The 25,260-nt window shown below is 45.5% G+C and overlaps 1 long non-coding RNA gene across 1 annotated transcript in view; it reads left to right on the top strand.

Moving 5' to 3' along the window:
- Positions 1 to 23,007, top strand: part of LOC127490566 (uncharacterized) — a 63,253-nt gene extending 40,246 nt beyond the window's left edge. The window contains exons 4-6 of the long non-coding RNA XR_011389468.1: positions 12,889 to 12,938; positions 14,578 to 16,292; positions 18,125 to 23,007. This is a non-coding gene — a long non-coding RNA (uncharacterized lncRNA). The remainder of the gene's footprint in view (positions 1 to 12,888; positions 12,939 to 14,577; positions 16,293 to 18,124) is intronic.
- Positions 23,008 to 25,260: the final 2,253 nt, after the last annotated feature.

Raw genomic sequence — 25,260 nt, forward strand, 5'->3', positions numbered from 1 at the left:
GCACTGCAGGTGGTGGTTTTACCCACTACACCACAGCACCAGCCCCCTGAATCTTTCACTTTCCAGCCTCTGGTACTGTGAGCCAAAGAAACTTCTCTTTCTTGCAAATTATACAGCCTGTTAATAATCTGTTAAAATAATACAGAATGGACTAGGACAGTTACCTAACAATTAAAAAAAGAGAACTGTATAGAGATGATAAAAGAATACCCTAACATACAGGGGTATGGGATCAATTTATATGGGTCCTGGGCCCTTGTGGACATTCTAAGTTGAGAGCTGGAGAGGCCTACATAGAACCTCTTTCATTGTCAATCCCAAATGTGAAAGCCTAACGGGAAAAGTAAAATATGGGCTCCTTGCAAAGCTTCCACACACAGGTGTCTGCACACGTCACGGGATCAGGAAGTTACTTATGTCATGGTCAGCACAAAATCTCTGAGGCGGAGGCTCTGGGGACAAGTTTATAAAACCACTGGTTCTTGCAGGTAATGGGATAAATGTGGCATACAACAGATGCGCTTCATGCAATTGAATCACACACTGTTATCAGTGTGATTGCATACAACCCACTTACATACATTTATTTTGATTACTTCAATTTCCTTGGCAATTTCATGTTGAGTTACCCAAAAATGTATTCCTCCTCCATGCCCACACTCTTCATAATTCTGACTTGGTAACCTTTTTATTTTCTCTAGAAGATGGATATTTCAGTAATTGGAAATGAGTTAATGTGAGCCCAGATCCCAATCAGATCCAAAATTTTAAGTGCTCATAAAAATCCGAAACTCCGCAATAACACTAAATCCCCATAAGCAGAGGAAAACAATCCACATTTCTGTGGCACTGAAAGTGAACTTGCAGGCATGTCTGCCTAGATTGTCTGCTAAGCCTCCTACTATATTAATGTAGCTTTGGAAGAAAAGGGCTAAGTTAGGTTTAAAATGTCACATTCAAAACATTGTGAGGATAAGAATTATAAGCCCTGGGCCAAAAATCACCAATGAAAAGAAATTATACTGGTTGTGTAAACACTGTGCTCTTGAGGCAACAAGGTCACTTTTTTTTTTTTTTTTTTTTTTTTTTTTGGTGCAAAAGAAAAATCCTGTTCCATTCAAGAGGGATGGTGAGGCCTCTCTTGGAAGAGCTGGGAGTCACTCTGAAGAAGGGGAAGCTGCAGGTAGCACATCCATGCGTATGAAGTTAGGGATGGAAGACCTGTCTCCCAGTTGGGCGTTCTGTTACTGTAGGAAGTCTAGTTTACCACGAGAGGGTTTTAGCCTGCCTGAGTGCTTCCCCTCTGGCCTCTCTTTAGGTGAGGGATTAGTCCACAATGGTTCAACAGAAACACTGGGCCTTTCCCTATCCTTCAGTTCTGGGGGTCAATCTTCCTTTCTAGGAGCCCCTCCATCACTCTGTGTTTACCCCCTAGAACAAGATGGTGGCTTTAAGCCCCTAGCCCTGTGCAGGTGCACCAGCTTGTGGGACTGTGTGGCCATCCTGCTGCCAGGAGGGTGGTTCTGCTCTGTGAGGCTTGAGTCTTCCCAGCATTCTAGGAAAAAAACGCTTCTGCCAGTAATTTACAAAGGCTTTGTCTGCAATGCATTGACACCCTGTACACAGGAAGTGCAGATTTCATTACAATCATGAATGCGTACATAGCTTTGGATTGAGAATTAATATTCAAGGTTGGAGCCAGTGCTGTGGCGTAGTGAGTAAAGCTGTTGCCTGAAGCGCCGGCATCCCATACGGGTGCCGGTTTGGGACCCGGCTGCTCCACTTTCAATCCAGCTCTCGGCTATGTCTTGGGAAAGCAGTAGAAGATGGCTCAAGTTCTTGGGTCCCTGGACCTGGAATACTTTGGATGGGGCCCCATCTCCCGCTATTGCAGCCGTCTAGGGAGTGAATCAGTGGATGGAAGACCTCCCCTCCCCCCGCCTCCGCCTCTCTGTAGCTCTGACTTTTAAATAAATAAATAAATATTTAAAAAATAAAATAAAATAATAATATTTGAAGTTGACCAAAAAAATCTAGGAAAACAAACTTGGAGTTCTCAGGGGACAGCTGCTATAAGCAAATAACATAACTGAACTGTCTTTCAAGGCCTGGCAAAGCTAGCAGCAGTGGGAAAGCAAAGGGCTTTGGCTACTCCCTTCTTCCCCAAGTGTAAGACATTAAAAGTGGAGGTGACCCTATTGTAAGGTCAGTAGAATCGATCTGCTGGTTCCCTTGAGTTCTAGAAGCTTCTAGAAGGAAATATGGATTAGGTGAAGCTCAGTAAATATGGAACCAGGGCAACAATCCCAGGAGAGGCACTTGTAGCACAGCCGCTTCTCCACTTGAGGGGTTTCATCTGGACATGGCCGTGACGTGCCAGCCTCGTGGCGATATATCTGAATGAATCCCAGTCCTCAGCGGAGCCAAAGCTATGAAATGCAAGGTATTACTCGAGTTACACAGTCTCATGTTAAATTGAAATGATACAGTTGTCCCTCAGCATTTATTCATGGGGAAATCATAGCCATCTTAAAATAAGGACATGGGACCACGAGAGAGCAGCCAGTGCATGCTCCTGGGGAGTGATTCCTCTGCAGGGTTGGGAGAAGAGCTCCCTGCCTGATACAGATACGTTACACTGAACTTCCATTATTTCCCATTGTTATTTTGCTTGTGGAAGTCTGTGAATAAATCCTGCTATTTTTCATGATGAATTAGTAAGCTGAAGTTGAAATCAATGGATCGGTTTTAGACACAAGTGTATAGTTTATACTTGCTTTGCATTATGCTTCCTTCAAAGCCAATGTTTTTGAGCAGATGTTACTAAGACTTTTCCAAAATGTAAATAAGTGACCCCTGGAGAAAAAGAGCAATCATAGCATGGAAAGTTTTCAGGAAAAAAAACAATTTGTTTTTCAGAAAATCATGAAGGAAAGAAAAGGCAAATGGGCTAAGTGGGCGTTGGGCTGAGAACATTTCTGTAACTAACTGTAACATTCTCTTTCTGGTAGCACTGTAATCATGTTGCTGTACCTTTGGTTTTCATATCTTAGTTTTCTTTGTATTTGTTTTTTAATTCTGATCCCTATAAATGAAAATTTGTGCTTGATTCTGACTTGAAACTATACTTGATTTTGTACTAATAGTTTTTATTTATTTATTTGAGAGTCAGAGTTACAGAAAGAGAGGGAGAGACAGAGAGATCTTCTATTCCCTGGTTCACTCCTCAAATGACCACAATGGCCAGGGTTGGCACAGGCTGGTGCCAAGAGCTTCATCCAGATCTCCCATGTGGGTGATAGGGGCTGGCCCCTGTACTAATAGCTTTAAAAAAATCTCTTTTTACCCCATTTCTGTTTCCATTATAAGGTGTTAAAGAAAAAAAAAGCATTGATATTTCTGGAAGTTCTGTAGTATTTTGTTTCTTTCTCTTTAAAAAAAAAGATTTTTTTTTAATTGAAAGGCAGAGGTATAGAGAGAAAGAGGGAGAGACAGAGGGAAAAGGAGAAAGATGTTACATCCACTGATTCACTCCCCAGATGGCCACAATGGTCAAAGCTGGGCCAAACCAAAGTCAGAGGCCAGAAGCTTCATGTGATCTCCCACTTGGATGGCAGGGGCCCAAACACTAGGGCCATCTGCTGTTTTTCCCAGACCATTAGTAGGGAGCTGGATCAGAAGTGGTGTAGCCTGGACAAGAACCGTTGCTCATATGGGGAGTCAGCATTGCAGGTGGCATTTTACCTGCTATGCCATGATGTCGGCCCCTGTGTGGAATATTCAAGTGCATTCCTAGGGACAATTATAATTACTATTTTAAGAGATGATCTGGAGCTTAAACAAACTTGATATTTGCCAGTAGATTTTGAAATCCATTAATTCTGTAAAACACTTAGCTTCTACTACTCAACTCTAAACCTAGAAATTCTAATTTTGTAGAAGTATGTACTCTATAACTTGCCATTGATTCCTGGTGCAACGAGATCACCTGTGGAAAGGTGAGAGTTTGTAGGAAACTCAGAGAGAAAGGGAAACATAGAGTGATGAGCAGTGACCAACTAGTGTTTGACAACAGCCATCTGTCCCAGCCCCTGATCCCTGAAAGTAAAGGCATAAGGCAGCCAATGGAGGAGTTTCATTAAAGACAAAGAATCTGGAAAATGATCTAGTTCAGAAAACGGGAGTCTGTCGCTCCCCCTCTTCGTGGAGGAACGACACTAAACCCTGCCTGGGCTTCATATCCGAGTCACGGCACCATTATGTCGCTCCCTCTCTTCGTGGAGGAGCAACACAGGACCCTGCGCTGTTCTTTCGTCTGCTCGGCCCTCCCCGGGTTTGCTGCTGGTTCTTCCCGGGTTGGCTACTGTCCCTTCCACCTCCGTGGAAGGGCAGTTCCCCCTGGCCACATTCCCCACTTCCGCAGGGGAGCGGCACACCGCCGGCCGGCTCTTCTCGGGGGCTGCACAGGTGTTCCCTTAGATGTTCCCCATAGATGTTCCTGGTGCATGCCGTTTCTCTCCTCCTTTATAGTCCTCCTCCGCCAATCCTAACTCGGCTGCCCACACGCCGAGTACGCTGCTCTCCTCCAATCAGGAGCGAGTCCTACAGTTTATTGGCTGAACTGGAGGCACCTGTGTAGAAGCTGTTTTCTTCTCCCAGCGCCATATTGTGGGAGAGCAGATGCATAGAATAAGTCTTAATTCCAGTAACTCAGTCTAGTCCGGATTGTTCCCCACAGGAGTCATTCGTCTTTCCCTGCTATCTCTCCATCTTTCAGTATGTGTGGCATATAGCTTGTAGGACAATTATAAAACATGTTAAAGAAGGGGAAGTTGGAGGGGTACTTTAAAAAGTGGCGGATATACAGGAAAGGGAGGAACCAGCCCACAGCAGAGAAAGGAATAAGCCTGGCATCAGATCAGGCAGATTGTCCTGGGTCTCACTGACCTTGGCACCACTCAGTGGGTCATACTTTATGTGGATGGACTCTCTTCAATTCTTCCTGCATCTCCAGGACATGCAAATGTTTCTCTCCTATCCCCACATCGCTGCATTCTTTATATTCCTCCAAGTTTTATTTTATTAGTGGATTTTTAGTGTGTGTTTATTTGAATCCATCTTGACATTGTATCTTTCATTATTAAAGAAAAATACATTTTTGCTTTTGCCTGAACTTTTGAACCCTTGGTCTCTGGTATGATACTAGGGATTTCTTGACACAATCCTCAATCCTTCTATATTTTAGAAGCAGATTAACCTAATTGAGTTTATGAGTCACATGAAGTCATCCTCATCAAATATCATTAAAACATGAGAGTGCACCCTCAATGCCATTTTATTGGTGGGATTTTACTTGGAGAGGTCATTCTGATGAATGTAGTCCACATCTGCACCAGGAACGTATTTCAAAGCGGTATCATTTTCTTGAGTTCATTTTCCTGTCTGTTTGAAATTTTTATTAAGGGAAACACACTCAGATGGAGCTAAAAATAAAATAAGAGGAAAGACATACATTCTGCTTAGTGTATTTCTTGAGAAATCACATGTGAGAGAGTAGACAGCTTTTCAGCAGGCTCAAATGTCCGCAGGTGCACCTGTCACCAGCTACAATGTCCCTTACACTATGGATGGAATCATGTTCAGTGTGTAAGAGTGCAGACTTGCCTCACCTTCATGACACCTGCCATCATAGCACTTTGCTAGAAAAGAAATTATTCAAGATGTAACACACAATGTTCTTTTAAAGTTACTTATTTATTTTTAATTATTTTTAGAATGGCAGGGAGAGAGAAAAAAAGATCACCCCCAACTAATGGCTCACTCCCCAAATGCCATAACAGCTAGAGCTAGGCCAAGCTGAAGCCAGGATTCAGAAACTCAATCCAGGTCTCCCTTATGAGTGGCAAAGACCCAATCACATGAACCATTACTACTGTTGTCCCGGGTCTGCATTAGCAGGAACCTGGAAGCCAGAGTGGAGCTGGGAATCAAACTCAGGCACTTTGATATAGAATGTGGGCATCCCAGACCACACCACTTTTAACATCTTTGATATATGGGCATGAATTCATGAGGATTTCATTGAGTTTTGAGTGAGAGAAATCTCTAATAATAAAGAAACATGTGATCACAGTAAAGTCCAGCAATGAGACAGGTGTCAGGCTGGTCAATTTCCCAGCTTATGAACCAGGTTTCTCCTTCTGTATTGGCTCCACTCTCCATGCTGAGGATTAGATGGTTGTAACTCTTTCTGGCATCACACGCAGTCTGAGAATGGGCAAAGGCAGGAAATGAGCCACATTTCCTTCCTGGGAAAGATGACCACTTTTCTTAGCATCCCCAATAAGATTCTCTCTTACATTGCATTGGCCAGAAATGGATCAGATACCTTCAAAATCCCTGGGCAAGGTAGAGCTACCATTATCACTGGCTTGGACTGGCCGCCACTGACACTGAGGCCTGGGAAATGGGCAAAATCACCCAAAGTGGGAACATTTGAATTAAATATCCATTTGGCCTCCCAAGGAGAAATGGAAGGGAAGACAACCCGGGGTTCCTGCAACATTCACAATTTTGAGAAATATTTTCTAACTCCTTAATTCCACATGACACAAGGAATTTCATATTCAAACACAAAAATCATGACCTGCTTTTATTTATCTATGTCTGATTAACTCTATATTCAAAGATACTTCAAAAACTTCAGAGAGGAAAGAAATAAAAGATAAGTTTATTTTGATGAAAATTTTGTTGAAATGTATGCATATGAAGGATCTTCAAAAAGTTCGTGGAAAATGCCAATTTTGGAAAAATTATGCATGAATTACAAACTGTTTTGCACAAAAATAAAGATAGAATTTTGAATTTTTAAAAAAAATGTATTTGAGAGGCAGAAAGGCACAGACAAAGGGAGATTCCACTTGCTGGTTCATTCCTCAAATGCCTCTGACAGCCAGAGCTGGGCCACTTCAAAGCCAAGATCCAGGAACGCAATCCAGGCCTCCCATCTGGTTGGCAGAGACTTGAACCATAACTGCTGCCTCCCAAGGGCTGCAAGTATAAGACTCTGGAGTCAGGAGCCAGATTAGGGATCAAACCCAGAAACTCCAATGTACATGCAGGCACCTTAAGAGGTGTCTTAACTGCTGGGCTAAAAGCTCACACTGATAATCTTTCTTTCTTTATTTTTAAATTTCATTTTCCCATGAGCTTTTGGAAGTGCCCTCATATATAATGACCTCATATATAATACCCACTGGTATTTCAGAAGCTTTAACTACAAAGTAAATAAATGTCAATTAATGGAGAATTGTCTCTGAGTAGAAAAGAAGTTTAAATTGCTGTCATTTACAAAGCAGATTTGTTTCTCATAAAATGTATATGGCACAGATATTAACCCATTTTCCATGTAGAAAAATTAAGGCTTAGAGAAAGTCTTGAACAATACCTCATGACTAGCAGGAATCCAGGTTCAGTTTCTGAGTTGAGGGTCTTAATTGAAATGAATTAGTGAAATCTGGGGTTCAAATTTGCCTTCTTTTTTTCTTTCTTTCCTTTTTTAAATTTAAAATGCATGGAGAGAAAGAGGGGGGGAAGAGAGAGAGAGAGGGAGAGAGAGGAGAGAGAGAGAGGGAGAGAGAGGAGAGAGAGAGAGAATCTCTTTTCTTCCCATCTGCGGGTTCAAATCCTCAAATTCCCATAACATCCAGCATCCAGGGTTGGGACAGGCCAAAGCCAGGAGCCAGAAACTCCATCCAGGACTCCCACCTGGGTGTCGGGAACCCAAAAGCTTGTACCACCACTGCTGCCTATCCAAGGTATGAGCAGGAACCTGGATCAGAGGCAGAGTAGCTGGGCCTTGAACTAGACACCCCAATATGGATGCAGGGATCCCATCTTATCTCATGTGCCCAATGCCTGCCCCAAGGGGTTCACAGTTTTCATGTGGTTCTTAAACTTGGACTTGAAAGGTCTCAGTGATCTGCTTTAGCAGGTTTGGCAGAAGCTCAGTCTCCATCTTTGCACAGAGCAGCACCTTCTATCATCAGTTTTCATGCAGCTGGGGACCAGATTCCTTCACAGGCAGTGTGGGGATCTTCCATCTGCTGTAACTTGATGTTGACTGAGAGTTTCCCATAACACACAAACAAGCGATGTCAAAGTTTACCAGTGAACAAAATGGTTGTAGAAACTAGGCTAGATTGCTGCTTGGGACACTAGATGTCTAAATGCCCCAGTGAAATACACACAGGAAGTTCCACGTCATGTACTGAGTACTTTGGTGACGATAGCAGAAGCTTCTAACAGCATACAACTTTGGAACTTAAACTATCTTCACGAACAGCCTATGGAGGCTGCAGGACAGCTGCAAGTTTCCATTTTACAGATGAGAAAGCTCAGGTTCCAAGAAGAAGTTCCCCAGATATGTTCACAGCTATCGGAACTGGGATTTCAGCCACATCTCCCAGCTTTTGGTTCAGCATTTTTTTTCACTCTGCCATGCTGTGGAGCCATGAATTGGAAGAGTTGATGGTTTCTGCAGTGGATGGAGCCAATTGCACCAGCTCTACAGAGCACTTCAGTGTTGCTCGGAGAATTTATGGAAGTGGGAAAATGTTATACCCTAGGGCTCCACCTCTAACTTGTCCTTCAAAATCTGATTGTTACACATCTGCCAGCACACTGCTGATTAATGTATTGTTCAGATATGTCGTTGGTTACAGGTGCTTGGGACATAGCTAATCCATTTCTCCTTAACTCATTGATATTCTCTTGCCTGATGGGTTTAGTGTAGAGAGTGAAAGTCCTAATATTTCTCAAGTGTTTCTCTTGGAGGTTGTGTTTCAGTTTCCACAGATGCGTCCACAGGATGTGCACTTAAGCATTTATCTTTATGAGAAGGTGGTGTGAGCATATGTTTTATTGAATGAGCACTTTTGCTCTGGACAGCTTCAAATAATCCTTGGAATTTACTCTTGTGGATACTCTTGAATAAATATTGCTATCTTTCTCTTTTTGCACATGATAAACAAATGGACGAAACACAAACATGTTGTGTTCTGTAAAATTTAGCATTTTATAGGCCAGTAAACTGGAGGGGAGGTGATTGGATGCTGCTCATGGGGCAAGGTGCTGATTGTGGCCGGAATGCTCATCAGTCCTCTGGGTTTCATGTGTGAGTCTCTCTGGGTAAACTGAGAGGTTGTTTGTCAATTTGGGATGGTGGCATCACACAGGTGACCACTGAGCCTTCCCTCTGTGCCCCTATGAATTTAATGTGTGACTTGAAGCCCACACATCCTCCTGTTCCTGGTTAAGGCATCCACAGTCATTGTTAATATGTGGGGTCTGGAGGGTGCAACCTGTTCATCCACTGCCACCCACTAGAACATCTGTGCCAGTGTTCAGGAGAGGTGCATGCTGGTAGGGGTGTAGAGGTGGCCTCACACATGGCCACTGCCTGGCTGGGGAGCTGTGGATGTGGCACAGTGGTCAGAGTCTGGCCATAAGGGGAGCATGGGTGAGTCTCCCTTCTGCTGCCTGCTGCTCTGCCCGGTGGACTCCCTGTGACAGAGGGTGTGCCAGAAACACCTTCCCATCCTAATGCCATAGCAGAGTACCTGACCCTTAGTCATCTCAGATATATTAGCGCCATCAATCCCACTGACACAGTGTTGTCGATAGTCTGGGACACACCCAGCTTTACAAGCATTGCCTCACTTCATTATCACAATCAACTGGGAAGTTAGGTGTCAATGCCTATTGTGTATAACAAGAACACTGGCTCTTTTTTTTAAAAAGGTGTATTTATTTATTTGAAAGGCAGAGAGAGAGAGAGAGAGAATCTTCCATCTGCTGTTCACTCCCCAAATGGCCGCAAATGGCTGCAATGGCTGGAGCTGGGCTGATCCGAAGCCAGGAGCCAGGAATCTCTTGTAGGTCTCCCACATGGGTGCAGGGGCCCAAGGACTTGGACCATCTTCTACTGCTTTCCTGTGGGGAGCAACTGGGAGCAACTCGGACTAGACTAAGTTACTGGAATTAAGACTTATTCTATGCATCTGCTTTCCCACAATATGGCGCTGGGAGAGGAGGCAACAGCTTCTACCCAGCTGCCTCTCACCAACTTGACAAGCTGCAGGACCTGCTCCTGATTGGAGGAGAGCAGCGTACTCGGCGTGTGGGCAGCCGAGTTAGGATTGGTGGAGGAGGACTATAAAGGAGGAGAGAGACGGCATGCAACAGGAACATCTAAGGGGAACACCTGTGCAGCCCCCAAGAGAGCCGGCCGGCGGTGTGCTGCTCCCCCGCGGAAGTGGGGAATGTGGCAGGGGGAACCGCCCTTCCACGGAGGTGGAAGGACCAGCAGCCAACCCGGGAAGAACCAGCAGCAAACCCGGGGAGGGCCAAGCAGACGAAAGAACAGCGCAGGGTCCTGTGTCGTTCCTCCATGAAGAGGGGGAGCGACATAATGGTGCCGTGACTCGGATATGAAGCCTAGGCAGGGTTCTATGTCGTTCCTCCATGAAGAGGGGGAGCGACACTTTCCCAGACACATTAGCAGGGTACTTGGTAGGAAATGGAGCAGGTGGGACTTGAACCGGCAACATATCAGATGCAAGTGCAGCAGGCAGCAGCATTACCCACTATGCCACAGTATAGGCTCCAAGTTTTTCTTCTTTTCTTTTTTTTTTTTTTCAACTTGAGAGGCAGAGAGACAGACTGACCAAGAAATCTTCCATCCACTGGTTTACTCCCACAAATATGTTTACTCCCACAAATGTCCACAATATCCAGGCCTGGGTCAGACGGAAACCCAGAGCCAGGAGCTCACATGTGCGTGGCAGGAACCCAAGTACTTCAGCCATCACCTCTGGGGCATGCATTGGCAAGAAGCTGGAATAGAGAACCTAAGCCAGAACTTGAACCCAGGTACTCCAATTATGGAACATGGGTGACTTAAATGCTGGGCTAAATGCTTGCCCTAAGAAGCAGAGAGAGGTTCTAAGAATTCTTGAAAACATTTTCTCTGTCTCAAGATAGAGCAATTAGCAAGCCTTGCCTCCCGTACACTTGACTCCCTAATTAAAGATGGGCAGTTCTAAATCAATGCATAGATTTTCCCTGCTAGCATGACCTTTGAATAACTTGGAGTCATTCTTGTCTCCTGAGTTGTTATCTGAATGAGCAGACTTCATTTGTTCAGGGGGGCTCACTTTTGACTCCTCTTGCCTTCAAGGCTAGCCTTTGTGCAAAGAACAAACAGCCCAGCGATGACTCCTCCCTCAGCCACCTGGTGGAAGGCAGGCAGTGGCCTGGAACAGACATCAGACATTGCGTATGGTCTCTTCCCACATTTGAGGTCATCAGGGGAGGCCGGGAGGAACCACACAGGATAGCTTGGCCTCTTCCCCCCTTGCTGCACTTCACTGCACGCACAGGTCCTCCTCCCACTTTTGGAAACGCCCACTCCCTCAGCCTCTGGGCTCCAGCAGCATTCTTGACAGCTGGGCTTTGAAGTCCCTTGGACTTGATCCCTGCTCTACCACCTGTTACCAGGAGGTGCTGAGTACCCTGGCGGTTCTGAGGCTCTGTCTCCCCACTGCAGTGGAAGACAACTACAGAGCCAGTTGCATAGGACACCACATGGACTGGGCAAAGAGGTGCTCCCTGCAGGGCCAGGTGCCCCTCTAGACTGACGATTCAGGCTGCCCTCCTGGGAAGAAACTGGGCACTAAGTACATTGGAAAATTCCTGTTCTTTTTCTTCTGAAATAGCACAATATGTATAGATGTGTGTGTGTGTGTGTGTGTGTGTGTGTGGTGTCTAAGCACTTTTTTCATAATAAGCATTTTTCATGCACTTTATAAAAAGATTTATTTGTTTGAGAGGCAGAGTTGCAGAGAAAAGGAGGGAGATAAGAGAGAGGGAGAGAAAAAGAGAGAGAGAGAGAGAGAGAATCTGTGGGCTCACTCCCCAAATGGCTGCAAGGGCTGGAGCTGGGACAGTCTGAAGCCAGGAGCCATGTGGGTGCAGGGGCCCAAGTACTTGGGCCATCTTCTACTGTTTTCCCAGGTCATTAGAACAGAGCTGGATCTGAAGTGGAGCAGCCAGGACTCAGGACCCATGATGCCATGGCACTAGCCCCTTTTCATGCACTTTTAAAAGACTCCTCATATGCATGGATTGCAAAAAATGTTTTACAGCCAAATGAACTTTTAATCCCACTTTCCAAGGGCTTTTTGAAGTACCCCCCTGTGTATGTATATTTAAGAAAGTAAAATTTTAGAAATTCTTAAGTTGAAATCCTGAGGTATATAACATGGTTAAATATTTAGGCAAGACATACAGTAGTTCCTGCTTTATCCACAGAGGATGTGTTCCAACGTCCCTAGTGGATACTGCAAATAGTAGCACACTTCATATTCCCCTCATTCTTTTTGATACATACATACCTGTGAGAAAGTTTAACTTACAAATCAGCACAGCAAGAGACTGACAACAATAACTACTAGTAAAATGGAGTAGCTGTGACAATGTCCTTTCATTGAAGTTGTGGGAATGTGGTCTCCTCTCCCTGTCTAAGTATCTTATACTTTTACCTTTTCATAATGGTACTTTACAGCTTCTCTTTGGCATCTCCAGAAGCTGGTACCACTATTCTGCTTTGGAGCTATTATCAAGTAAAGTAAGGGTTTACTTGAATATAAGCATTGGGATACCACAGAAGTCTATCTGATGACTGAGACAAATGTTAAGTGATTGCGGGCCAGGTAGCATAGACAGTGTGTGTATGCTGGACAGAGATGATGTGTGTCATCCAGAATGCAACGCAATTTAAGTCTTATAAATTGTTTATTTCTGGAATTTTCCATTTAATATTTTCAGATCGTGGTTGGTGGTAACAGAAACTTCAGAAGGCAAAAGCACTTCAGAAGGTAAGTGGTACTCTTTAGTTAAAATAGACACACAGAAATGTCACTTTCTTGTTAGCAAGAACACCAGAATATAGGCATCCAAACCATTTTTGGCAAATTATCTTTTGGTAAATATCACAAAGGAAATTTACTTCTTAACTAGAGCTGTTTCTTTCCATAAATACACTGCTTACTGTCTCCTGAGGGAAAATGTTTAGGAAAATAGCTCTCCTTTGGATTGGCTAAAATTTTTACACATACAAATGAGAGGTGTGTTGGTGAGGATTTAACAACTAGCTGTGAGGTACTGATAAACATTTAATAACCAGCTGTGCGAGAAATAAAGTGTGCATGCCTACACATGTAATTTTATTATAAGTTGTCTTTGTATAAAGATACATTGCTTGCAATTTATAAATAATCATAAATATATATTATTCCTTATGATACATTCCATTTGATTCAAACAGCATACTTTCATTGATTCTTGCCAAAATCTTCTACTTGTACCACGCACATGGGGCAGATGATATACAAATGTTATTCTGACATGCATGTTGGTTCATAGTTTCATAATTATGCAAACAAGTATGGGAAAAATGAAACAAGGAAGATGTATATTGGAACTTTATTTGCTTTTCAATGACAAATATGATTTTTTTTCTAAAGATTTATTTATTTATTTGAAAGGCAGAGTTACAGAGAGAGAGGGAGAGAGCTTCTGTCTGCCGGTTCACTCCCCAAATGGCCGCAATGGCCAGGGCTGGGCCAGGCTGAAGCAAGGAGCCAGGAGCTTCATCTGGTTTCCCACGTGAGTGCAAGAGCCCAAGCACTTGGACTATTTCTGTTGCTTTCCCAGGCACATTAGCTGGGAGCTCAATTAGAAGTGGAGCAGCCAGACTCGAACTGGCACCCTTATGGGTTGCAGCTGTTGCAGGTGTCGGCCGTACCCATTAAGCCACAATGCTGGGCTGAACATGTCTGATTTCTTTGCTAAACTGGTGAAAAGCTTCTAAAAACTGGAAGAATATTTTCTCAATTTGTCCTAATAGTGCATGATGTAACAACTATATACAGAATGCTTTGCAGTTTACTCTAAGCATTTTCTCCTTCCCTTTGCTAGGTTTAGATGGCCAAGAAAACAGTAAATCAATCTCTGATTCATGCCAATTCCTGTGGTGTAAATACTACCACTCTGGCCAGTTTCTTGCTAACAGTGAGATACCACTGAGTGAGGAGATAGACTGGACGCAGTGTATCTTATACCACATTCATAGGATAGCTGTAAATGACTTCAGGAGCACAAAACATAGCACGATATATAGGAAGCATTGAAATTTGAGTTCTTATTCCCTTTGCCTTTAATAAAGTTCGTTAGCTTATGTTTCTGTAATTTGATATTTAATAACGGCAGAATTTAACAAGTAGCTCACAAAATTCCTGAAAGCTTAATAGGTGTTTCTTGTGAGCCATTAGGAGCCAGATCCAACACATTATTGACTTTTGTAAAAACATAGATTTTTACAGTAATTTTGATAATCACTCAGTTGGGGTTGGTGAGTGGCACAACAATTAAAATTAAATAGAAGTTTAGTTTTAGAAAAACTAAAAGACATAATATTTTATTTGCTGAACATATTGCATATCTGGCTCTCCACAGGATCTCTTGGTTGCATTCCTTTTGTGGACTTAACCTTAGCATCTCACAACCTGTCTGGTGGCTTTGCTAGAATGGATCAATACAGGTGTGCATGTTGCTACAGTGAGACAATATGCTGAGGCAATTATGAATAGTTGATACAGTGGGCTGCACACTGACAGTGAATGTGGAGTTCCACAGAACACAGATTGTAAATTCCATGTGAGTGAGACCTGAGCCCTTCTAAGTACTTGTAAAATAAGATATCCTCATATACCTATTTGTGGTCATTTGCACCTGAAGTTATTATAGTCTGTGATTACAATAATGTTTGATTCAGTTAAACCACTTGACAAAGGTAAAACTAATGGAGAGGTTAATAGAAGAATGTAGAATTTAGATGGGTAAATGCCAGTGGGTGAATGCAGATATAAAGAGAATACAGAAAATATTATCGAAGTGTGAAATCTTTGAGTCTCAAGGGTATGTTGAAATTTTCTAGGGAGTTTTCTGTTCTTAACATAGAATAGTTTGTTCTGTACCCACTTCTTTTGGTTCTTGTCTCTTATAAATCATTAGTTACTTATCTATGGATGCAAATGGCTGTGTGTGTCCTGCGTGCAAACATGCCAGATGCCAGGCACCAGGGCTTGCACCTGCACTTCTGACTTTTCAAATGAAGGGGAGTGAGGGGTGTGCAGAACAGACGAACCCCACTGGCTGTCAGCTGGAAGACAGACAAGGGGAACCCTGGCTCTGGGATGGAGACATCCCCACAGACCTGACCAATATCCATGCAATCACATTTTGGGCTAGGATGGTGGTGGGAAGGTGCCTCCCAAGTCTGCATTTGGGGCAGTCCGTGGCACATGGCTGCTTTGCACCTGGAGCTATAGCCACTGCTCTGTGCAGGTGCTGTTAGCAGTCACATGCAAGTACTCCATCTTTCCTCCTTTTTCTGAAAAGATAAATATTTCCCCCAAATTTAAATTACTTTTCTCTTTGGTGATCTACTTGTATTTATGCTATCATATTTCCCCTTCAGCAGTGGGCTGGATGCTGCTGATTCGAGGGAAGGATTCTCTTGGCTGGTTGTCCTGCTCAGAAGGGTTAGGACCCCGGGTAGTGGTGCTGCTGACAGAATCCCCTCCAACCTTGACCTGTAAGAACCACTGCTCTGCCGGGGAGGCACTGTCATTCATACTTTATGATCCCAGGCCTCAAAGACACAGGTAGACCATGTGTACAATAAACACAATTAACAAATTCATGGGGAGACCGCCCAGCCCTCCTTGGCGTTGTTAAACCTGCAGCTTCAATCAGTGTGAAGAGCTTGATTGCTCAGTTCCCATGCTGTGAGAGGAATTCCCAGATGTGCTCTCCCCCAGAGAATCCTGTAGTTTACTTTAATTGGTCTGTATGTGGAGAGAACACATATTGCAGTTATTGTTGAGGAGGTGGAACTTGGAACCTTTTGTAGGAACAGGTGTCTGTTCTAGAACCAACCAGTGACTGTTGGAAAATAATTCCGATTGTTTATCTCTCTGCACCTCCTCCTCCTGCGGCCTGAAATGAAACACACCACAAACAACACAATCATCGCACACAAGTGCTGGGAGCGTGGACACACGCAAGGCCACGGCAACCTGGCAGTGTCCGCTTCCCAGGGCGGTTGCCACATTTCTACAAATTTCATTTGATGACTGTGGTTTTTAAGTGGGCTTGATGAAAAGGAGGTGAGATTGTTTAAACTCCGGCCAAAGTAATGAGGCCTTTTTATGGCAAGCAACGTAAAGGGATGTAAACAGTATCTCAGGGGACCAAAGCAGCTTGAGCGAGAATGCCTTTAAGAGATGGTAGCCTGAGAAACATAAAGTTGACCCTGATGTTAGCTAGCAGCAGCTGCGACTCTAACCGCATGACACACTGCTGTGAATTACTCGGCTGCAGCTCAAAACCATGCCTGTGAGATCGTCATGAGTGAGAGACCTGCGGTCTGTGAACACAGGGAGGCTAGATCCTGCCCTCCAGAGTGACTTGGGGGAGAAATGGGACTCAGAGGCACAGCATCTGACGGCCTCATTGTAGTCATCTGTCTCTCTGCGTAGTGGGTAACAAGGGCAGGTGCGCCTGATCGGTGAGAGGAGGCATGAGGAGGAAGAGCTTTCCAGATGCAGAGCTGGGAGGGCGAGGCTTCCAGCTCTGCCAGGCAGTAGAGGGAGGGCAGGGGAGGGGTACTCACATGCTTTGGCCTGTGTGTGTTTTGGGAGGGGAAGGACAAGGACACACCTCCTTCCCAATGTCTTCTTGCAAGGTGTCTGGCCATGAGATTCAACATAAGTAGCTTGGAAGCTTGAGGTCAGTGCTTTAAGCTTTAAAGCACAAAAGGATGTTTGAAAGCCTAGTGGCCTTTGCCAAGGTTTCAGAGCCAGGGTTTTGCCAAGTGCTTACCCGCCATAATTCATAAGGAACCTCAGGTGTCTGTGGTTCACCTGCAGCCCCCTGTGAGTCCTATGAGCCAAAGGTCACCATTTGCTCCAGCTCTGGATTAGGGCTGCTTTGAGATAAAATTTTCCTGGGTGGGTAAAAAAATCAGCAATAGGAAAGGAGATTTCACCTTTTTCTGAGGGTATGCATTTCCCCAAACAGGTGGATAATAAGATCGAATTTTTTGCAGATAAAAAAGTGCATGAGGCAAAATGTCTCCCTGAGTGTGCCTTGGCCTAGATTTCATTCCTTCATGATTGTTTTTCATCTGCTTTTCAGAGATGAGAAATTTGTTCTCGCACCTTTGGACCTGTCAAATGGAAAATTACTTCCAGTTGACAGCTCTCAAAGAAAAGAAGTGACATATTTGATATTTAAACACCGCCTTGACTTCATTATTGGGGAGGATTCTTCCTTGCAGCCCCTCTTCCTAAGTCCTTCAGCACATTAACCCACATACTCACATCAGGAGCCATACGGGCCTTGCACGGGGCTTGCTCCGGTATGGAAAACTGTAGAATCCCTGGGAGCAGAAGCCCTTGCCTCTGGCAGCTCAGTCAGGCTTCTGCACGCTCTGAAAGAGAGGCTGTGTGTGGAGGAGGATATGCCTGCAAGTTCAGGGTGGAACAGGCCTGGTGGCAGCTCCCCCTGGCCATGGGAGTCTGCGTGTGTTCCCTGCATGCTGTGGGTCTCTCTGAGACAGCGATCTGAACCACTGGTTAACCAGACTGGGGACCAAGTATGCTAAGCATCACAGGGTCAGGAAGTCGCTGCCCGGATCTCAGGCCCCTTGGGTGGAATCCTTGAAGGGTTTTCTGCCTTAGGACACAGGCTACCCCATGCCCCCTTCTGTTATCTGGGTATTGCTGGGAAGTGGTGCTGGCAGAGGGGGCTGTGGTAGAGAGTGAGGTCTGGGAGGGGCACACCTCTGGCCTGGAGCCCCGATGGCCCCTGTGACCCAGTCCCAGGGGCAGCGAGGAGGAGTGGGGAGGCCAGGCTCCCGGTGTTAGTCCGGGGTGCAGGGTGTGGCCTCCTTGGGCTCCTCCGCAGCGCCGTGCGTCTGAGTCTGTGTTCACCGCAGGCAACTCGGAGCAGGCCCGGACTCGCTTGTGTACACAGCTCTGAGGAGAATGACAACGCCTCTGATGGGCAGGTGCCGTCGGAGACGCGGCGCCCCGCGGGAGCAGGTGAGCAGATGCTGCCCCAGCAGCCGCCTCCTCCTGAGCTCCGCTGGTGGGGCGCCACAGCTCTCGGGCTCCACCAGTGCCTTCTAAGCGAATGGCAAGCAGGGCCATTACAAAACCACCGAAGACCCAGAGCAAAATTGCAGCTGAGTCCTCCACACCCTATATTTATCTGTCTCTGTGGAAACATCCTTGGGTTTATTTATGATGTGGGCACTCTGGAAGAAGACTCGTCCAAATGTAAAATATTATGTTGATGTCTTACTTCAGCAAATCTATCCCATGCAATGGATTAGTCGTGTGATTCTGCAGATGTCGATGTGGTGGAAAATCCTGCTTTAGTTAGCTTTATAGCCTGCTCTTGGACACTTGAGTGTAGGACAGAATCTAAAGGTCTTGCAGTCCACCCTCAGAGGCCTTGGATCATTTGAGTTGGATGTCCTGTAGGCACCAGCTGTCTCTCATCACAAATGCCAGGCCCAAGACAGTCTGAGACTAGAACATCATAACTCACACTACCCTTTCTCCCCTGGATTTGCTTTGTTCTTATTTGAAAGGTAAAGAGAGAGAGAGAGAGAGAGAGAGAGAGAGAGATTTCCATCTATTGATTCACTCCCCAAATACTTGCATCAGTCAATGCAGGGAGTCCAAGGAACTCAATCTAGGTTTCCAGTGTGGGTGGAATGCACCTGCTTGAGCCATCACCTGCTGCTGCCCAGGGTGCACATTGGCCCACACTTATTTTTATGCCAAACTTTAGGTCATTTGAGCCCTCTAATAAATTCTTAACCAAGGAGAGCATGGGTACTACTTGTTTCAATATAATGTCTTTCCTTTAATCCTGTTCTATTTGTGCATTTATAATATTGTGAGACAAGTTTAGAAATCCCCAAAGTGCCCTCAGACATACCCAGTCACAGATGGATTCTGGGCTTTCCCTCTTCTCAGCTGACTGCCTTCCTCCATCCCAAGACACCTCAGTCCTGGCACCTGCTGCCCCCTGCCACAGTGTAGGGCAAATTCCCCCACCCCGATTCCAAGACTGGCCTCTTCCTGTAAATGCCTACAGTGGGATATGTCCATTAGGACAAGAGCATCCTGCATCCCTCATGGGAGCATGGACTTGGCCTTGGCTCCTACGCATCAATTGTGTGATCATCCAGGGTCACTCTTCCCCCAAGGCAGAGCACTGCCATGTGCAGACGGTGAGGGTGTGAGCCACACACTGAGCCTGGAGCTGCTGTTTCAGGTGGGGCAGTGTCCTGTCTTCACTCTGTCTTTATCATGGTGGTGAAAAATCTGTAGCCCCATCTCACCTGTGACTACATACACTTGCAAGAGTGGCCCTGGCCTGGCTTCAACATTTTCCCTGTAGAACATAAATAGACAAATGCCTTTGTGAAGAAGAAACTCATAAGGAAAGACGAGCACTGATAGGTCTGATAGTGCCATGAGGGATGGAGCGCACTGGGACACTTGATGGTGTGAGGTAGGGAGCTCGCTTTGCTTAACACAGACATTAACCTTGACTCATGTGGCTCAGTCCATTTTCTACTCATCTGCACCTGAGGCTACCACTTCTTGGAGCTGTCTGGTGCCCTATTTGAGAGCTGGTTCTGCAGGCAGCACCATGGGTCAGAACTGTTGTGCATTGGCTGTGAGCTGAATGGCTTGTGACCGTTACCAGTCTTGCATTCTCATTTGCACCCCAGGAACATAACAGTGCCTGGCCTCCCTCCTGCAGGGCCAGCCCCTTGCCAGGCCTGTTTTCCCTGACTAAGGACCAGCATTTGATTTACAAGGTGTGCACTGTTTCCCAGATCCTTATGCCCCAGGATACCATTTTGCAGCTTCTGAAATTCTCTTCTTTTTCCTGTAAGTGTGACTTCAGCACTATCTCCAGAGCTGTTTCCAGACATGAAACAGGTTGACACTCCTGTTTCAGCTGGTGTGCAGCTAGCCACTCGGTCGGCTTACTGCTGCATTCCACAGTTAAGATTTTCTCGAGAAAGTCTTGTTTTCTGAGTTGAGTGTTTAACCAAGTGGTTAAGACATCAGTTAAGGCCCTTGTGTTCTGCATCAGAGTACCTTCGTTCACTGCCTGACTCTGGCTTCTGATTCCAGCCTCCTGCCAATGCAGACCCAGGGAGGCAGTGATGATGACTCAAATAACTGGATTCCTGCCACTCACATGGATGATCTGGATTGAAATCCTGGCTCCCAGCTTCAACCTGGCTCAGTCCCAGCTATCATGGGCATTTGGCAAATGTTCCAGCAGATGGGAGCGTGCTCTCTCTCTCTCTTTCTGTCCATCTGTCTCAGTTTCTCAGATGAATTAAATTAAAAATTGTGGATTTTTCTGTGCTTTTTAAAAAGGAGACACACTTTCAGGGCTCACTTGACTTGTGCAGGTCCTTCTGCAGCTCCTGTTTTCTTTTTCCGAGCAAAGAAACATGTGTTGTGACGTCATCCATTCCCAGGTTTGCTTTTTATATCTCCACCTGGGGAGGAGAAGCCACGCCCTGAGCTGGAGGACCCTTTGCAGCACAGCACTTGTCCAAGCACTGCCATGGAGGGGCAGCTTGCAGAAGCCCAGCAGCCTTCACCTCTTCTCTCTCTCTCTCGCCCCTGCGGGGGTCTCTGCAGACAGCAGAGCGTGTCATGGTCCAAAGTCCTTGCCAGTATGGCTTCCATCTCTGTTAAGACAGATCCTGTTTTGTTTTTACTTTCTCCTTTCGTTAACCTGAGAACTCCCCATGCCACAGTTTTTATGGGAGATATTCCTTCTATTGTTTGATGAAAGAAGAAGCCAGAGGGAAATATGATTCAAGAATAGGGTGGCAGAAATCTTTGTCCCGGAGTATTTCCTGAAAACTCTGTCTTTTCTTTCCAGGTTTCAAGTTTCCAGGCAGGTTGCACGTTACAGAGACAGGTGTGTGGTGGTACATATACGTGTGTCTGTGTGTGTGCCTGTGTGTGCATGCATAGGAAAAAACAATAAAATCTTGAGATAGCCTGTTTTCAGGAAGTCTTGTTGCTATGACTGGTGCAAAGAATAAAATTACTTCTGTTCTCCTCTCAACTTAAAAATAGATTTTTTTTGTTTCAGTTTATACAAGTTTAAATATTGAGCAGGTTGGTGGTGATAATGATGTAGTCACTTCATTAAAAAAAATTCTTTGAACTTTTTAAAGCCCTTTGTGTTTTCCTAGCAGTTACTCATAGAAGGGCTGGGATGGGAAGAATGCAGGCAGGCCAGTGCCTGTGCCTGGAGAAGTCAAGTTTGAGCAATAGTGTACCTACAGACTCGGAGAGGCACTTTTTTGTGCCCTGGTGCTGGTGGCAAGAAGTTGAGCAGGTTTCTGGGTACATCTCGTCTCCAGTGAAATGAATGACTTCCTTTCAACCTTGTGTTTGAAATGGGTTCCTGACACGGTGTTGGTGACCTGATGGGCTGTGTGGAAATAGGGTCACTCCATTCCAACCAGTCCCTGCTGCAGCTAGTTTACCTGGAGCCGTGCAGGGGCCCTCACATCGTGTTGGCCCCTCCTTCCCTCCAGAGCTCCCAGGTCCTCCCTGAGTGGACACTCCTGGCCGCAGCTGCCCTTGCATTTGTGACGTGCTGGTGGCTGGGTCTGGTGTGGGCAGATGGCCAGGAGATGCTATCTTTCTAACATCTGCCATCATCTCATCTTGGCTGTGTGGGAACTAATGGTTGCGTTTGAATAATTAGACCCTTGCACCATGGCACAACAAAAGCAGGCATTGCTCCATGAAAGCAGTCATAATTACTGTGGCTCTCGTATTCAAAGTCCCTTTCATCCTTGCAGATCCTGCAGCACTTGGGAAGGTCTGGGTGCCTGAGCTCTTGCTCAGGCCCCTGGAATCAGGCCCTCTGTGTGGAGCTGCTTTTGGGATCAGAGTGCCTGTCAGCCGGGGCTACCTTGCCTTGCTTGCCCTCTGCTTCTGGAGCACTCTCATCATGCCCTTCTGCTTGGTCCCATGTGGATTTTGCATATGCCACCAGGCTGAGAAGTCTCCCAGAGCCAGCGTTACATCTTTGCCACATTCCTTTCTCTGACCCAGGCTTGGAGCTAAAGTCTCCTGATCTCTCTGTGCCTCAGTTTGTTCATCCGTGAATCACTGCCATCTGCCTCTTCTTCTTCCAGGGGGGTTGTAAAGATCAAATGAAGTCGTAGATATAAAAATGATTAGCAAAGTATTAAAAACACCACACGAATAATAAAAATTCTGCAGTTATCCCAGTTGTGGCAAGGATGCTCTTTAATCAGCCCTGCCAGCCATCTGACTCAGTATGTGGCCCGCCAACAAACATCGTTTTGGAAATGGGTGTAATTTTCATGGTGGATGGTCCTAACACTAGAAATTTTGGTCTTCGGCATCCTGGGAGGTGTCTCCTTTAAATCAGTGAGTAGTCTGTTTTTTTTTCTTAATCAGTTAATCAATCAATATTTATAAAATGCCTGTCTATAGCAATCAAGATCCTACATCTGTCATGCTGAAATATAAATATGCTTGGAGGCAGTGGGGAGTACAAGCCCCTGTCTCTTAGATCTAAACAATTTGTGCCAAATCAGGAGATACAACAAAAGATGGTGGGGTGGGTGATTGGCCTAGCAGTTAAGGTATTGGTTAATATGCCTGTAATCCACATCTGAGTCGCTGGTTCCATGCAGATTCCTGACAAAGCAGACCATGAGGTAGCAGTGATGGCTCAAGGATGTGAATCCTTGCTACAAATGCCAGAAACTTGGATTGAGTGCCTGGCTCTTGGCCTGGCTGGCTTGCTTCTGCCATTGCAAGCATTTTGGGGTCAGGAGAGAGGTGAACCACTTGATGGGAGAGCTGTCTCTCTCTTTTCTGTTTCTCTCACTCCCTCTCAAATAAATACATTATTTAAAAAAACACCACCACAATGGCATCAAGATCTGAAGGAGGGAGTAGGGAGTTCCCATCTGCCTGTCTCATTTTCAAGCTTTGTTTGAAACCTGGGGCTGGGAATGTGTCACGGAAGGAGTAGAATTTGACGCACATCTTCAAGTATAGATAGACTCTGAGTCGACAGAGGAAGGAGGATGGACTCATAAAATAATTCACCGCGGGTGCTGATCTGAATCATGTCTTGGAATTTTCTGGAAGATGCCAGCCACTGACCGCGTTCCTGCATGGCACGCCCTTGTGCTTAATCTGTGATCCCCACAGGCCATGTGGGGAGCACCCATGCAGGTGGCCAGCTGCAGGAAAACCAGAGTCACTGAGGGGTGGTGGCTGCACTGCATGCTGGGTGACAGGGGCAATGGAGGCAAGCTGTTCACATGTGGCTGCCCCTGAATGGAGAGCTTGCTTAGCCTCTCATTTGGAGTTTTAAGCGTGGAGAGAGGAATTACCCAGATGAAGAAAAGGAGCCAGGAAGATCAGGAACCCAAGAGGAAGCAAGGTCAGTGCAAATTGATAAACTGGGTGAAAGCATTAGGAAGAAGGTTTTGAGGATGTTTATGATAAAGTGAAACAAAGAGAAAAGTGAAATGAAACTGGAGTTTGAGAGGCAGAAATTCTGGAGAGTGTATTCTGTGTTTGAAACAACTGAGATTAAGATTGTGGAGAGGAACGCATTCCCGTGAAGGCCAGGTCCCTGTGTAGCATGCATGTTGAGAGGCTAGCTGAGAATGCAATGTCTACACAGACATCCGTCACTCACAAAGGCAGAGGAGCTGAATTCTGGGGAACCTGGGGCCATTTCCAAATTTCTGAGCCCATGAGTTTAGTTTGAAAACACTCTACCTTCCAATCACTTTATTGGGGAGCTATTCTATGCCAGACAAGGGTACCAAGGTGATTTAGGATCCCGAGCCTCAGTGACATCCAGTGCAATGCTCTCTGATGCTGCAAGAGAGGCATGGGCAGGGAAATTGGGCCAGACTTCTGGCAGAGGAAAAAAAAGGTTGAATTTGAGGTGAAGGGACAGCAGGAGTCTCCAAGCAGAGGAGGATGGGCGAGGACAGGCCTTTCCTGACAGCACTGAGGGGTGCCAGGGAAACTGGGGAGGCCAGGGTGTCAGCGTCATAGAGCAAAAAGGAGTTGAAGGTGTTCTGGAAATCCACTGCTTTCTATCAGCGTTGTACCATGTGCCGAGAATCTGAGCAACCTTAGGGAAGCACTGTGCCCTCATATCTTCTCCAGACGTTGTCAGTGTCTATGGATGTGACCCACCTCCTGAAGAGGCAGGGTCAGTGATACTTCTACTGTATAATTTCTGATCCTGCTGACCTGCTCCTGCATCTCTCAAAGAGTTGAGTTTGTAGTCAGCCATGTACTGAGTTTCCAAGCCCTCAGGATCCTGACTTTACCCAGGAGCTGAAGCTCAACAGAATCATCATCCCGATGGAATCCTGCAGTTACTACACCTGCAGGGGAGTAATCTCGGGACTCATAAATTATCTGATAGCTTCACTTTTGAGTTTCACAAGGATGCTTATTTCTTAACGGATTGTCCTAACTTGTTCCATCCTTATCATTAACATACCCTTTGTTGACATCAAACCAAACCTACTGTAAACTTCAACTACAGTCTGTTTACCTTGGTTCCAGTTTTTGAGGAAATACTCAGTGGCATAAACTTCCCTATGTAGAGTTCATGTAAAAGCATTGAATCAGCTCTCACTCCTCTCTAGAAGAAGGACCTATCCCAGGAACTGATCCGGGCATGCCAGTTCTCTAAGAGGGCATTTTCAATTTTACATGCTGGCCAAAATGAGCAATACTGAATCCCTTACAATGATGGATGGGATAAAAACAGTGACTCCTGTTCTGGATTTTTTGCAGTAAGTCTTAAGCCATCGGGGTGCATCAAGACTTGGGTAGCTGAGGCAGCCCTTCTGTTATATTTGCTGAACGCACCATGGTGGCACACCAGCTTTCCTGCAAAATCTTAGGCTTAGCGCACAAACTCTGTTGTGAACCAGTAAGAAAAGAGATTGTCCAGTAATCTCACGCCTGGGGATCTAGTCCTTTA

Source organism: Oryctolagus cuniculus, chromosome 6, assembly GCF_964237555.1.
Source record: "Oryctolagus cuniculus chromosome 6, mOryCun1.1, whole genome shotgun sequence".
NCBI classification, from domain to species: Eukaryota; Metazoa; Chordata; class Mammalia; order Lagomorpha; family Leporidae; genus Oryctolagus; species Oryctolagus cuniculus.